Source organism: Hippopotamus amphibius, chromosome 3, assembly GCF_030028045.1.
Source record: "Hippopotamus amphibius kiboko isolate mHipAmp2 chromosome 3, mHipAmp2.hap2, whole genome shotgun sequence".
In the NCBI taxonomy this organism is placed as follows: domain Eukaryota; kingdom Metazoa; phylum Chordata; class Mammalia; order Artiodactyla; family Hippopotamidae; genus Hippopotamus; species Hippopotamus amphibius.
In genome coordinates, this window is record NC_080188.1 from 63,384,265 (window position 1) to 63,400,745 (window position 16,481).

The window sequence follows — 16,481 nt, forward strand, 5'->3', positions numbered from 1 at the left end:
CTGAACTCTACAGAAATGGTCATGGAAGCTTCTTGTGTCTCATGTTCCACTAGTATGGCATTGATCTTCTTAGGACAAGAAGATCAACAAGTATTCTGCCTCCATTCCTCTCAAAATAAAGATTTGCAAATTCCAGCAACAAAAGAGTTATTCATGCAACATAGGAATATAAGTTATTTGGCCTCTGGCAATAAAAGCTTAAAAAAGCTTTTAGTATTCTACTATGAGATTATAAAAGTAAAGTAAATTAACGTGTATTAAAGCAGGCAGTATTTGGAATGTGTTTCTAAAAAAAAAAAAAAAAAAAAAAAAAAAAAAAAAAACTCTCCAGTCAGAATAGTTTTAATTTTTAGTTTTATTTAAAAAAAAAATACCCATTGTAAAGATTTTAAGGAGTGCAATAGACTTACACCTTTCTAGACTATTTTAAGTTCTAGCTTTTTATAAAGTGGGTTGGAAAACCTGTGGTCCTCAAATATTTGTTTCTGGGCTAGGGCCAGTCTGTGGCAAAGATTTAACCAGTCTCTATTGAAAAGAGAAAATAATATTAAGGGAAAGGAGAGAGAGAGATTAAGATTTCTAAACTGCCAAGCTTTCTTTCCTGAGGGAAGACCCAACCTTCCTCTAGGATTTTTGCCACTCTTTTCTTGGGGAGTTAAATGATTATGGTGATAAATGGTGGCTGATTTTTTAATGTCCTTACTTAACAGAAAGTAACTGGCAAACCCACGTCAGAATTCTTCACTTTTTTTTTAAATTTAAAATTGTTTACTGATTTGTGAAACGTACACATCTAGGAAGCTTTCTTATAAGCTCTATGATGTCAAAGCTGACTCTACTGAAGAGCCAAACAGAGAATATAGCTGAACTAGTCTATTTCTGATTTATCATAACTGTTGCTATCAATTCCCAATGCTGCAGACAACTAGCAGATATCAATCCCTACCAAACAGAAGGTGAACTGGAAATTTTAATCTTGCTTAAAAAATACTCATGCCTAGTTGGATTGTCCTCCTTGTTCTCACTCCCTATGTTAACGTTCTCCTTCTTTCTCATCATGCCCTCTCAGCTATCTTTTCTATCAAATATTGACACTGGAATTTTCCAAATGATTCCAAATCACTACACACTGCTTATATTTATATTAAACAAATAAATCCTTAAAAACTGAACAATTATCTCCAAACCTCTTGCATCAGAGAACTGAAAGCACTAGCAGAAGTTAACAACTCAGGGAAGCAGATGGTATGAGATAAGAAAATGGCTTTCCTAATTATTAAGGGGAAAAAAAGTACTGAGGTTCCTATATAAAGAATTCTTTCCAATTTCCCTACTCTGCTTGGAAAAAATACCTCTGAGCCTTTTTTTCATATTCACTGAAATTTATTTATATGAAATTATTGATGGCCAAAGAGAGGAGCAAATAAATAGCTCTGAGCACGGTTGGCATCAGCTCTGCCCATCAGTGAAAGACCCTGAGTGTCTGTCTCCTGGGGCCTGAAGAGATGAGTGAAAGCTTTGGATTGGCTTAATTCTTTGGGCTGAAGGTGCTTATAAGTAAAGTTTGTACACCTCTCTGAGTCCTTGGACAGCCTGCAAAGGGCCAGGACTTGAATGAGGCAAACAAGCAGGCACTCACTCTGAGGCGGCTGCAAGCACAGGGTTGGCGCTGTGAGACCCACCCCTCTAAGCTCTGCCCTCCAGGTTTGCCTCATCCTAGTCCTCGTCCTGAGCCCACACATTACTGGATTTGAGATTTGATAGCAAACCCCAAACAACAGCACAGCTGGGGGCAGGGGGTGGGATTTATCTTGCTATCTCTGAAGAATGAATTTAGGAGTGATGTGATGCCTAGTGGAGACTGGAAGGACCTTCCCTGCTTGTCAATGACAGAGAATATAAAAAGCCACACATTTTTTATACCTTTTATGCATGTTTCACGATATGTTTTTTAATAACTTCTTTCATTTATAGCTTAAAGATTATCAATATGTAAACAAAAGACCCTTCAAAAAGGATTCAAAGGGTGCAATTTTTGGAAAGTATGTGTTCTTCAACTCTTCCTCTCTGCCATTGAGAATTGTTAAGCCGTAATTGGCAAACCCCATTAATCTCTGGGCAGTTTCTGTGGTTCTTTACTTGAACTGAAGCATCTCCTCCTGGAGTCTATTCTTATATTAATCTGTCTTCTGAAAAGCAGATCTAAAATGGGATTAAAGGCACAAAAATTTTCTTACGGGTAATGCCTGTGTGAGAGAAAATGGGGAAGGAGCCAGAACAGGCTGGGAGAGCTAAGACTGTGGTGTAGGTATGACACGGCATGAAGGAGAGAGGGGGGAAGCTGACTAGACTGTCCTGCAGTCTAAGGACCGGTCTGCAGGGCCACCCAGGAGCCCTCCAGCAGTCCTGTGTCTCCCTAGAGCTGCCTGCCTTAGCATCATCCCTGCCGTACTTGGTCAGTGCTTGGTGCCTGTGAGAAGCATGGTCTTGGTGCCAGAACCGGCTGCTGGAGCCCTTGGTTAGTTAATCTCCCTGTAGTTGGAGGTCTGCAAGGCACATTCTAGCCAGTTGTGGCTTCTTAATCTTTCACATCCCTCATACCTCAGAATTAATACTGGTGTCCCTTACTCCTCTGATAAAACTTTTGGACCATTCCTCATCTACTTTCTTTTTAAAAACAAAATAAAACCATAAATTTATCAAAGCAAACAAACAAACCAAAAAAAGCAGCTTTCAGACTCATGCTATTTCGCTGGCCTGTCTGCTGAGCACTCCTCATTCACTGAACTTTGATACTGGGCAGTGGTCTTCCTCACTCTAACTCTTTCCAATACATAAGGTAAATTCAATACCTGGGCCTCTCAGTTTCTCATCTTCTTCAGCATCATGACCTTCTCCTTTACTCATTTTTCCATGCACCCTCAAAGATCTGCTCCAATAGCACATTCTCAGGGAAGGCTTCTCAGAAATCCAACTAGATTGGATCCTCCTGTCCTGTAATTCATAGCATCTCTGCTGCTCATTCAGAGCTCACTGACAGTTTTGAAAGTATATGTTTATCCATGTTACTCGATTATTATCTTCTCTCTACCTTTAGTTCCATGAGGGCCAATTAAGTCTGTTCTGCTCCTTTCTTTATTCTTAGCATCTACAAGGTATCTGGCACATTGTAGATATTTAACAGATACCTTTTATATAACTAAATGACTGACTAAATAAATGAATGAATGAGTAGATTTGAACTGAGTTGAGTTGAATAAAATATGTGAATGAATGTTGTTGCCAAGGCTTATGTCTGTCTAAATGTGAAATGTATACAGTTAGTAATGTAATTTAAAATTTCTGAAGAATTAAAAAACTTCCTTCATTATTTTATAGCCTATTACATATTTTATCATTTATCATTTAAAAAATTAGGCTTCACTTCATCATCTAAATCACTTTGGATTTGCTTTTTATTTTAAACTACAAACATCTTGACCACAAGCCTTACAATTCATCTAAGGCTTCTTTGAAGTTCATAGCCCAGTTCTTATACATAATAGAATTTACTATATGTGGCATTAATTTGCAATGCATTAATTCAGCTTCTCTAAATTCTGGTGTTTTGTTCTGCCTAATAAAACTAACCATTTGTCTGATTCCTCTTCATTTATTTTTACTGGGAGACATAGTTGACTTTTACTTATATTTGGGGATTTATTTTCATCATAAGACTTTTATAAAGAATGCATCCATTTCTGATTTTTTTGGGCTTGGGTTTTATTTTTCTGAGTTATTATGCTTTGATTTGTTTTTTGTGTTTACTTTTTCAGGATTTAATTATAATTAAGTCTAAGGACATTTTCTATGACTGCCTCGGGAAGTTTTTAAACATGGGTGTAGTGGAGCACTATTTGAAGAAAAGTATACTATTTTGATGAGTTTTCCATATTTAATTTACATTTTGTTGGAAGTTAGCTTTTTTTTAACAGTTTAATTTACATAGTAAATCAAAATATATAATTATAAATATGACTGGCATCTTAGAAATTTTGCCTTTGAAATGGAAGTGTTCTGATCTTTATTATTCTTGGGATTTCCCTCAGGTTTAATGCTAAAATTATTGCTTTATCCTACTATCTTATTTTAACCTATTTTCTCCTTTAATTTAGTCCAGAATTTGCCAGTGTTTTTGTTCTTAGGACATCTTTACATTCTTTAAAAGTACTGATGTGGACTTCCCTGGTGGCACAGTGGTTAAGAATCTGCCTGCCAATGCAGGGGACATGGGTTCAATCCCTGGTCCAGGAAGATCCCACATGCCATGGAGCAACTAAGCCTGTGCACCACAACTATTGAGCCTGTGCCCTATAGCCCGTGAGCCACAATTACTGAAGCCTGTGTGCCTAGAGCCTGTACTCTGCAACAAGAGAAGCCGCCACAATGAGAAGCCCACACACCACAACTAGAGAAAGCCAGAGCACAGCAACAGACCTAACGCAGCCAATAAATAAATAAATAAATAAATAAATAAATAAATAAATGTAAAAAAAAAAGTACTGATGATCCCAAAGAGCCTTTGTTTGTGTGGGTTATATCTAGCCATATTTATAATATTAGAAATTAAAACAGAAATATTTAAAATATTTATTTTTCAATCATTTAATCATAAACTCTGATATGCTAACATAAATAGTTCCAAAAAATGAGGTATATTTTCCAAAACAGAAAAACATAGTAAGAAGAGTAGCACTGTTTTACATATTTGCAAATCTCTTAATAGAAAAGACCTGTTTTAAGAAACTAGCCTTGTGGTTACCGGGGCAAGAGGGTGGGGCGACTGGAGATATTGATCAAGGAGTACAAACTTCCAGTTACAAGATGAATAAGTTCTGGGGATCTAATGTACAGCATAGTGATCATAGTTAATAATACTGAATTATATAGTTGAAAGTTGTTAAGAGTGTAGATCTTAAATGTTCTCACCACAAAAAAGAAATGGTAATTATGTGACGTGCTAGCTAATGTTATGGTGATAATCATTTTGCAGTATATAAGTGTATCAAATCAATGGTGTTGTACACCTTAAATTTACCCAATGTTATATGTCCATTGTATCTTAATAAAGCTGGAAAAATTTTTTTTCAATTTTTTAAGTGAGTAATGTATAAATAAAAAGAAAACAGCTCTTTCAAGTCATGCTGAAAGGACAAGCAAAATTAGGAGTAAGCATTGATCATTGAACTTAGCAATGTGATCCTGGGTCACACTGGTGATTCCTCACTGCTTCTCTCACCTGAGAAATTAAAATTTTAGTTAGGCATCTCAGAAATACAGGAGCGCTTCTATTGGCATCATCCACATGCCATAATAATCTTAAGAGTGGTCTGCGCTTACTTCTATCTTATTTCACATAAAAACACTAAGTCAGAAAATAAAAAAGTCATAAGCCATATAGTTACCACGCATCCAGATGGTCCTATGTTTCTTAACATGTATTTCCATTCTTATGCACCTCTCCTATTCAGTTTACTCCCATAATCTTGTCTCCTTTTCTCCTACATATAACTAGTAGTGCAATCCCTGTTTTTCACTAAGGCTCATATGAAGATGAATGAACTTTAGATTTGTGACTTGCAGGTTATTCGAACTTATGAAAGATTTTTTATAGACAGAATTAGAGATTACATTAAATACTTTTGTTGAAGTGCAGAATATCTCTATAATTTTTAAAGTACTGAACTGATATGCCTTTTAAAGTAAGCAAAAATATGAAAAGTTTTAAAACAACTTTCATTATCATAGATACACTATCAAGGAAACTTTTCCAATAATTTACTAATAAAGCATTTAACAATAAATTGAAGTACTCTAAATCTAATCAAGGTTTTGAAATACAAAATATTTTTTCATGTAATTACTTTCCATAATAATATCATTTCTTGATTATTTTATTTACAGAAGTATTTATAGTCCCTATATATTTACATAGAAAGATGTCCACAATACATTGTTGAGCAAAAAAAAAAGGCAGGTTATAGAATAGTGTGATTAGTATTATTCTATCAGGACTTTTAGAAATCTACATATATTACATGTATGTTTACAAATATATGGGAGGAAACTTGGAGAATATATGTCAAATTACTGACATTATTTATAGTCCTAGTAAGGGGTTAAAAGAAAGGATTGTGTTTTATATGCTTTTATATTGTTTGGGATTTGCCACTAATAAATACTATTTTCTATGTCTTTAAAATACATTAGATTGTCAGAAACAAAGTTTCTTCTTTCACTTTGGCAAAATATTTGTATTAGTATATTACATGTCTGGAAATTGGATTATACATACTTTTTATATATTAAAATATATATTAATAAATACTCTTATTTTGGTAAGAAAAGGGTTTTTTTTTAACAAATTAGAATCAGAATTTTAGGACTTCAATTCTCCGGATTTTTAAATAATCACAGCTGCATAGGTGCAAAAGCTACCAGACAGTGAACCAAGAATGATGGCTAGAGACAGCCTGCATATTTCTCTTAAAGTAAAATCGTATATAAAATATTTTGTGGTTCTCTGAAAATTAAAAAAAACTAGTTGCAGTCATTCAGTTTTATAAGGTTTTTTAGTTAATTGCACTTTCCAGATTTCTTATTATTTGGATTGAGGTAAATCAAGATTTTGTTCTGCTGCTTTTAGTTCTATGTGCTTTTTTCCTAATATGTTGTCATAGGGATAAAGAAGAAAGAAAGGGACTTTATGTCTAGTGCCAATTTGTTCTAAAAATGAGCCCAATTATCACAAATATACATAAAGTATCTCAAATTACCAATGACTTTCACCAAACATCCAAATACATTTATTACGTATTATCAGTAATAACACAGCTCTCATCTTTACTATCTTATATGAGGTTGTTTTCTCAACCTTTTTAGTTTACCTTGAAAAAACTGTTGTGTAAAAAGCAAGGTGAAATGGCTGGCAGATCTTGTTCACCAGGACAAAGCAGCATCTCACAGAAAACCTTTAACCTGCAAAACATCAACCTGCATCCATTCACTTGTGAGAAGAGATTCCAAGCGTCTGATGCAAGAAATCTAGCAGGCAACAAGAATTACAATCCCAGCACAATTAGAAATATAGCAGAGAAAAAGCATGCAATTGGCTGTAACTAATCATCTTTTCAAAGAAAAATTTCTTTGAATTCCAATGAAGACAACTCTGTCTTGTAGACTGGGGGTGACTTTGAAGGGTGGACTCATGGGAGTAATACCAATCCTCTGACTCACAATAGCAAACCTCAATAGACTAGCCTTCCACACCACATGGCTCTAACTCAGCCATGGCAAGTTTACTTACTGCGTTTCAGGCTAGTTAAAATAAGTTCGTGGTAGCAATTTTACTGAAATTCTAGCTAACCTAAAGCAACAGGAAATTGTACTATGCTATTTTCCTTATCTACTGAGTAGGAGCCAATGCCATTTCTAGATTTGTCGAGTGCTCAGTACCTTGATTACGCTTCACAAAGCCAAATAATAACCATCTTTTAAATTATTTCACATAAGTAATATTGTTCACACACACCAGATTTCACTGAAAAGAAGCAAGGCACTTTTCCTTTTTTCCTTCATGTGTAAATCAGTAAATATCTACGATATACAGAACACTGCTATCCGTTGAATTTAGGTGACGTGTAGGAAACATTTATTCTTTTCCATTGTACCTTTAAAATATTTTTATCATGAGGATTTTTGTCAGTTAAACATAACCTAGGTTGTTTTTTCAAAACATCACCTCTCTCGCAAATAGTCTCGTATAAAAAATATATGCTCTAACACAGGGACATCAACTCGATGATGGGTGATGACTTAGAGGGCTGGGATAGGAAGAGTGGGAGGGAGTCGCAGGATGGAGGGGATATGGGGATATATGTACGAATACAGCTGATTCACTTTGTTGTGCAGCAAAAACTGGCACAGCAGTGTAAAGCAATTAGCTTCCAATAAAGAGCCTAAAAATACATACACACTTTTCTTATAAGTGATCCAAAGAAAACCTGTGATATCTTTACCTTTCTTCTAGGGGGAAAAATGCCAATTTATTTTTCCTTTTATGGAAAACATATACTCCTTTGCTCTGCAGATATACATTCATACTATTTTCTAGTTGGCAAAACTCTGGTTTTAAATATTTGACCATGTCAAAGTCAGAAATAAATTTACTAAATGGTACCTTGCTATCTATTTCCTTATCAAAGTGTGTCAGCTCCATAAAAAATAAAAAAAATTGAAAAATAAAAAGTGTGTCAGCTCCAGCATGAAAACAGCTAGGAAAGCAGAAACGGCTCTAGATACTTCAATAAGGAAACAGGTAATTCTTAAAAAAGTGGCTCACAGGACTTCCCTGGTGGTACAGTGGTTAAGAATCTGCCTGCCAATGCACGGGACACGGGTTCGATTCCTGCTCCAGGAAGATCCCACATGCCGCGGAGCAACTAAGCCCATGCACCACAACTATTGAGCCTGCGCTCCAGAGCCTGTGAGCAACAACTACCGAGCCCATGTGCCACAACTGCTGAAGCCCGCACGCCTAGAGCCTGTGCTCCACAACAAGAGAAGCCATCGCAGTGAGAAGCCTGCACACCGCAACAAAGAGTAGCCCCCACTCACCACAACTAGAGAAAACCTGTGTGCAGCAACAAAGACCCAAGGCCAATAAATTAATTAATTAAAAAAAAAAGTGGCTCAGAGGCTTCTGCAGTATCTCCTGTCTAAAGAAGTCCACATGCCTTCCCGCTGCTGCCCAAAGGAAGGAAAACATGGCACCAACTTCTGTTCATCCTGCAGTTCTGATACAAACGCATCTCCTAGCGACTCCAACTCAGGGATTCTGGGAATGCAGTTCTTAAGTGTCCTGCTATCTCCACACAAAGGAGAACACAGAAGTGGGGAAATGATGCTAAATTGCTAACAGATAATATGTAGCCAGGAGATAGGATTGAGGCGAATTCTGTCCTAGTGGTAATGTCCGAAGAGATTTATGCTGTGATTTAACAACTCATTTTACAATTACTGAGGTGAATAACAGTTATAACCCACTCTCAGTTGTCCATTTAGGGAATTTTGCTCTTTGATCCTTCCATTTTTATTTCCTTGAACACCTGGGTAGGAAATTTTATTTTATTTTATTTTTTTGAGCTTTTAAGACAGGTTTAATGAAAAGAAAATTACCTGGAAGTACAAATGTTTTTGTTTTGTTTTGTTTTGTTTTAAGAACTTTCATTGAGATATAATTGACATACAATAAACTGTACGTATTTAAAGTGTACAATTTGATTTTTTTTTTCTTATTTAGTAATGTGTACATGGCAATCCCAATCCCCCAATTCATCCCACCTGGATAGGAAATTTAAATCTCCTAAATACTTCCTAAATACTAATGTCAATGATCTAACAGATGAAAAACATAAGTTAAGTTACCATATACCTGTAGCTACATTAGTATATGTCTACTGAGAATACCCTAGGTGCCAGGCATGTCTGGAAGTCACTCTGTCAGATGCAAAGATGGCCCCTGCCTTCCAAGTGTTCACAATTATTGGGACGCAAAATGAAAATACAATCAATATAACTCAAAGCAGATTGTGTGTAACTAACAAGTGGCAAAGGAAGAATTAGAGCAGGAGAGATTCCTGTGACGTGATAATGAGGGACTGAGGTAATGCTTTTTGAGGTATAAGGATTCTGACAGATGGAATTGGAGTGAGAGGCATGCCAAAACAAGAAGCCAGAGTGAGCAAAGTGAAGAGGTTGAAGAATTTGCTAGCATTAAACTAGAAACAGATACCACGAAAGATGCCCACAAGGCCAGCAGTAAGGGAAATGAAGCCGCCCATGTGGAGGCTGTGACCAGAAAATGAATGCACAAGCCACCTAAAGGCGGTGTCCCTGGTGAGAACATTGGCCCAGTGCTATCAGAGCTTCCAATTATTCAACCGAAGTGAAAATTCAAAAATGTTAACACCTAATTAAAACACGATGTAAAAAAACTAACGCCTGTGCAAATCAAATAAAACACATCTATAGCCCATATACAGGCCCCATGGCCATCGATTTGCAACTTCTGGGTCAGATGCCCTCTACACTCCCATCCAAGGAATTCTGATTTCAATCATGAACTTCATTCTCATTGAATAATATATGTTCATCTTTTAAAATTATGCATATTAAGCATTACCTCAGAAATTTTCTTCCTATAAATTGCGTCTTCAATTTTCACCATAAATCATTGTAGAGCTCTTTAGACTTTCATTTGCAAGGGGCTAGGGTGATGTGGAGAAGTGACAAGAAAGGGAAAACAGAAAGAAGTTAATTAGAAATGCAGATTCTATAGACATTTACCAGTGTAACTAATATTTATTAACCTCCGAGGACTGAAAAACTGATGATTTTATTTACTGTCACTAACCGGGGAGGGAATAATGAAAATTGTTTGTAGTAGAGGCAATGCTGACTTTCTGGAATAATAATTATTAACCACCTTAGCAGAGGTATACCCTGCTGATATAGCCAATGAATATAGTTATTTAAAATCCAGGCTACTGTAATGTATAAAATATTCCCTTCCAAGTGTAGACATTATTTTCTAAAAACTGCTTATCAACTAATTATTTTCCCCAAACTGTGTGATCATACCATCATACAAAATCGGAAAAAGGATAGTAGTGACAGGGCACATGTCAAGAAGTTTAAAAAAAAAACAAAAAAAACCGCCTAAAAAGTAGCCTTAGCGCTGTCTTGCTTTAAAAGCAGTTTTAAACTGAGTTGAATGCTGTACCGGTGAAAAATAGATCCATGCTTTGCAAGAAATTTAACAAAAGAAGCAAATAATGTCATAAACCATTACGTACAGTTTCTGCTTTATGTAAGGTAGAAACAGGCCAACGTTGAAATGAACTATGTTAATACTTCTGATCACATAAGTCTTCTCCGTGTGGTCTGCCACCAGGGGAAATCACGTGTAACTGAGTTTCAAGGAGGATAGAACTCCTCAGGAGAATCTCTTTTAATAGTGTCACTATGCACTCAGGAAACATTTCAAACTAGAAACTTGGATGGATATGTGAACTGAGCTTTTCCCAATAGCGGTGCTTTTTCAATAAGCTAGCAGAGCACCTAATGGAACATAATGAAAAAGATCAACAATAAAACCAACAATTTCAGAAAAAGCGAAAAACCACCTGGCAACGCTCTCTTTGCTTATGAGTCACTGCTTCACAGAACAAGCGCTGTCGAGTGTAGGTAAGCACACAGACTTTCAGCCTCAGAACAAAGAATAAAAATCTAAAAAGGTAAAAATGAAAATGTGTGCTATTCGGCTGCGGTGTGGCTGAGAGTTATAAAGGCCCTATGAACAATATTGAATTTGTGGTGGCACAATCACATCACGAAAGATTTACCTTCACTCTGCAAACTCAATATAGGGCAATAACAGTCTATTACAAGCAGAGCAATACAACATCAAAGGAATGTTTAAAAGAACCAGACAGAACCTTTAAATCAACACAATTGAGTTATCTTCCCCCAAAGGAAGCACCATGGGAGAGCTCATAGCACGGTTTTTCAAGATGTATTACTAATTTACCATAAGTTACATTTAATACACTTTTAGAATGTGGTTTGTAATCTTTCTCCACTTTTTAGAACACAGAACAATAAATTAGAAGAGAAACAGTCCCCAAAGAGCAAGAGACTGGGAGAAAAAAAATGACAATAATTTTACTCTTTGGGATTTAACATTTCAAATAATTTTCCACAGCTCTGAAGGCTGTATTGGATCTTTTCTTTCTCAATTTCAATAAGATTCTTCAAATATGAATCTAGAGGAATAATAGTAAATAATAATAATAGTGTTTACTATTTATATTTATAAAATTAATTAATATTCAAATTCTGTCAAAAATAGCAACATTTATCATAACATTTTTGAAAAATAAGACATTCTCTTTAACATCTCCAATAAAGTAAGCCATTTTATTCTGCCTTCTTATGACTGAAATGAACATTGACAGGTTGAGTTTCTGATCCAGGTCATGTCAAAAATGGTGACAGAACTTATTGTGGAGTAGTACTGTTCACTGTAGGCAGTTCTTAGGCATTTTCTCAGCATTTTACTATTTCCACATGCATTTTTATTTTTAATTTATATAGTAGTGTGTTTCATTTAATAAGGTATTGATATAAGATATTATTTTTGTATGTATGATTAGATGTTACTTTTCTACATGTATAGCCCAGGTTTTGTGGTTATAAACTTTAGTCTAAATCCATTCATTTGTGTTTCCCATAAGGATAAAGGGAATAATTGAGTATTATCAAAGCTTCTCATCATCTATTAATGTCTGATATTTGCACATATAAAGTCATAAACTTCTATATGATGCTAACAGAACTGCTTCTCCAATTCTTTCAAAAGTTTTTTGCCTTTTGTTTAGCATTTTTGTTTTGGCTTAAGTTATCCTGATTTATATGAGATATATATACATATATATGCAAAAAGGCTTTAAATTCTAGATAACTTGTATCTATAATGGCTTTTCAGTACATGAATTTTTTAGTACTGAAAACACACCCACAGCAGGTGCACGAAACTGCCTGTAACACATGGCATATGGGAAAGTACTAGGGTTTGTCCCTTTTGATATAGAATGGTTTTATTGGCATCATACTGTAAGATTTTGTAATAAATCAGATAGTATATGGATTTATACTTATGTGTCTGGTGTTTGAAAATATTTAATTCATGTTTATAATGTTTTTAATTTTATAACCAGCTTCCTAAATTTCTTTTCAATTGACCTTTATGTCAAAACCATTTCACTTGAAATTGCCCATTACCAGATAATCTTTCCAGAGATTTGAGTTGTATCACTCTTTTTCTTTTTTGAAGCATGTTCTTTTCTAAAAGTAAAGCCAACTTCTTCATACTAATATCGTGAATTTAAAGGCAAAATTCTGAACCATATTTGTTACACTCATGCCCAGGCAGTTAGAAACTAATTTCATCAGTTATTACATGCCCTTGGTGAGGTTTTCAGAGTTCCATTATTTGAAACAATTGTGGTGAATGTGATAGAATTTTCATATTTTATATTGGTGTGATTAGGATATGTGTTCCCAACATGTGTTGGCTGGTTTAGCTTGTTAGCTTGTTTACAATGATCAGATCTGCTCGATTCAAATAATAACTAGGAACTCACATTTTTCCCCATTCATTTAACCAATTCTCTCACTAAGGTCCAATATCCAACAAGAAGCTTCACGTCATATGCAGTTCCAATGTCTTAAAACTAGCCACACTGGTAGTTGTTCACTGCCTGATGTCAGCACAGTGGTTAAAAGAATACATACTCTGGAATCAAACCTGACTTTGAAATTCTGCTCAACTACTTAATAGTTGTGTGATTGTGTCTCAATTTCTCTTCTATAAATAGAGATAACAATAATATTTATAGGTTGCTATAAGGATTAAATCAGATTTTGCTTATAAAATGCCTAGCACTATGGCATATGGTATGTCCTCATGAGATGTTAGCTATTCTTATTGAAAAAATATGTTCAGAAATGCTCTGACACCTTCCAATTAGTGTCATGAGTATTATAAAGTTTACCCAACTATGGAACCTACTGGCTGTGATAAAACAAAATAAAAATGTTGACTCCTGTGCAGAGATTATAGAACCAACACCTGTTGCCTAACAGTAGTGGGACTCATACCAAATATCAATGAATGAGTAACCACTCTAAACAGCTATCACAGTCATAAGGCAGTTGGTTCTATAGTCTAGACCTGTTTAAGAATTGAACCAAGTCACCTGCTGACTATAACAGCCATTCAGAGGAGTGATATAAAATTTAATGTTAGTGATTATCTCTTATGATATAACATCACGTGTATATTGCCTTCCAAGTCTTGCTTAAAGAACATTTTAGAAATGATACTCAGGAGTGTTTCAGTAATAGAGGTGAAGCAGCATCCGTTTTTATTAAATCATGACATGTAAAAAAACCCTGCAATTCAATGGCATCTAGCTCATCAGTATTCTTATTTAAGGTAGAGAGGAGAATGACTATTATCAGAAACGGACAATTCATAGCAGTTGGCTTACAGAAATTTTCTAAAAATAGATCATACTCTTTTAACAGTGAAGCTTGAAATTAAAAATTATAAATGTCTTATGAAGAGTTTACTAATTTTCTTTCAATATCTGTTAATAATTGACCAACTTTATGCTTCTTTCTATTTGAGAATATTGCTTCTGCTGGACTGGTACGTCCCTTTTTGTCCTTAACCGCTTACCATGAAGTGGCAAAAGTAGGCCATCCTTTCACTATTTCCTGGTTGACTGCCATTAACTATCTTCGAAAACACTCTTTTTTCCTTTCTAAGACAATTCTATGAGTGGCAAAGAAATAGCTGAAGTTAACACTATCTTGATAGGTACATTCATAGTTCATTTAATGTATATTCATTTCTTTCATTTGTGACTACATGTATTTTTTTGGCTTACTCTGAATCTACTATTTTCCTTCGAATTCCTTGTAGGTAGAATTTATATTTTCCACTTTTTTTCTTCTGTTTCCTGTGTACGTGGTACAATGCTCTTCAAAAGCAATTAAATATTGCATATAGTAGGTACTCAAGAACATAACAAAGGATAGGTCTGTCTAGGATCAATTAAAAGATCAAGATGTCTTTAATGGCCCAAGTGGTTCAAATTCTCTCATTTTATTATTATTTTTTAAATTTTAATAGGGATCAAAACCTTTAACTGAAGAATTGATACCACTCTGGCATATTTTCAGATATTGCACAGCAAATATGAACAAGTAAATCAATAAATTAATGCATGAAGACAAATAGAGTTTCAGGATCTTTCTGCAAATCACAGGCAATTAATGCAAACTACGAATTGCTAGTTATTAAGACCAATGATCTTTGTGACCTTTTTGAATACAAAACAAAAGTACTGTATTACTTTATATCTCAATGGTAATTGATAAGCAGAGCGACTTTCCCATTTATCCCCAATCTAGAGACTATGTTGATAATAAAATAAGTCCAAAGACTTAAAACTTAAGTGAAATGTGGCCAATGGCTTCAAAGAACCAATTCTAGGTCTACTATGCTTGTATCTGAGGGAGATCTGGGATTCTGGATGTATTAGAGCAGGGGCCCCAACCCCGGGCCATGGACTGATACTGGTCTGTGGCCTGTTAGTTACCAGGCCGCACAGCAGGAGGTGAGCGGCAGGCCAGCCAGCGAGCCAAGTTTCATCTGCATTTATAGCTGCTCCCTATCGCTCACATTACCCCCCCGAGCTCTGCCTCCTGTCAACATTATGGTGAGTTGCATAATTATTTCATTATACATTACAATGTAATAGTAGTAGAAATAAAGTGCACAATAAATGCACAATAAGTGCACTTGGGTCATCCCGAAACCACCCCCGCCCGTCGGGCCATGGAAGAATTGTCTTCCACGAAACTGGTCTCTGGTGCCAAAAAGGTTGGGGACTGCTGTGCTAGAGGACTACCTCAGTTTGGGAATTAATCCTACCTAGACCCCCAATATTCCTCTAGATTAGACTAATCTCTTATAATTTGGGGGTGAGATGCCAGGCTTTTTCAAATTAGGGGCTAACTAATGAATACCCAACTACCTTACTGCTTCCACAGCCTAAGTTGCCAGCCACACAGCTGCCTATGATGGTATATAGTAGATTATTCCACTTACCATCCATGTTCTATCTACTCTCTTCTCCTGTTACCCTTCCTAACAAAATTCTAGGCATCCTTCAAGATCTGGATAAAATATAATTTATTTTCTCAGTTGTTTCAGGAGTCATTTCCAAACCTTACCATTCACATGCCCGTCACCTCCCTCAATAGCTCAGCCATTTGCTTATTCAGCAAATATTATTTGAGCATCTATTATGCACCAGGCACTCTTCTTTATACTTGGTATGAGCCAAACAGATAAAACTCCTGTCCTTGTAATGCCTAATTTCTTTTTTTTTTCCCAGCATCCAAAATCTTTTTGCATATATGCTGCCAAAGCAAACACTGTAATGCTTAGTTGCTGATGGAAGAATAATTCACTATGCCTCCTGTGTTCTCAAATTACATTATTATTGCATTTGTCACATTTATTGTAGACAGTTGTTTATGTGTCTTTCTTACTGGATAGCAAGGACCAGGTAACAATTACCTTTCCAATTTTTATCACCAGCACCCAGCACATTGCCTTGCACCATGACATAAGGGAAGAAGCAAAACATACTTTACAGTTTGGAGGCTCCCTATTAAATTTGAATTTGCTCAATATTTATAATTTGGTTACTTGTTGCTTAAAAAACTAACCTAAAAATTAGTTGCTTAAAACAATGCTCACAATTTTATAGGTCAGAAATTTGGAAAGGGCTCAGCAGCAGGGT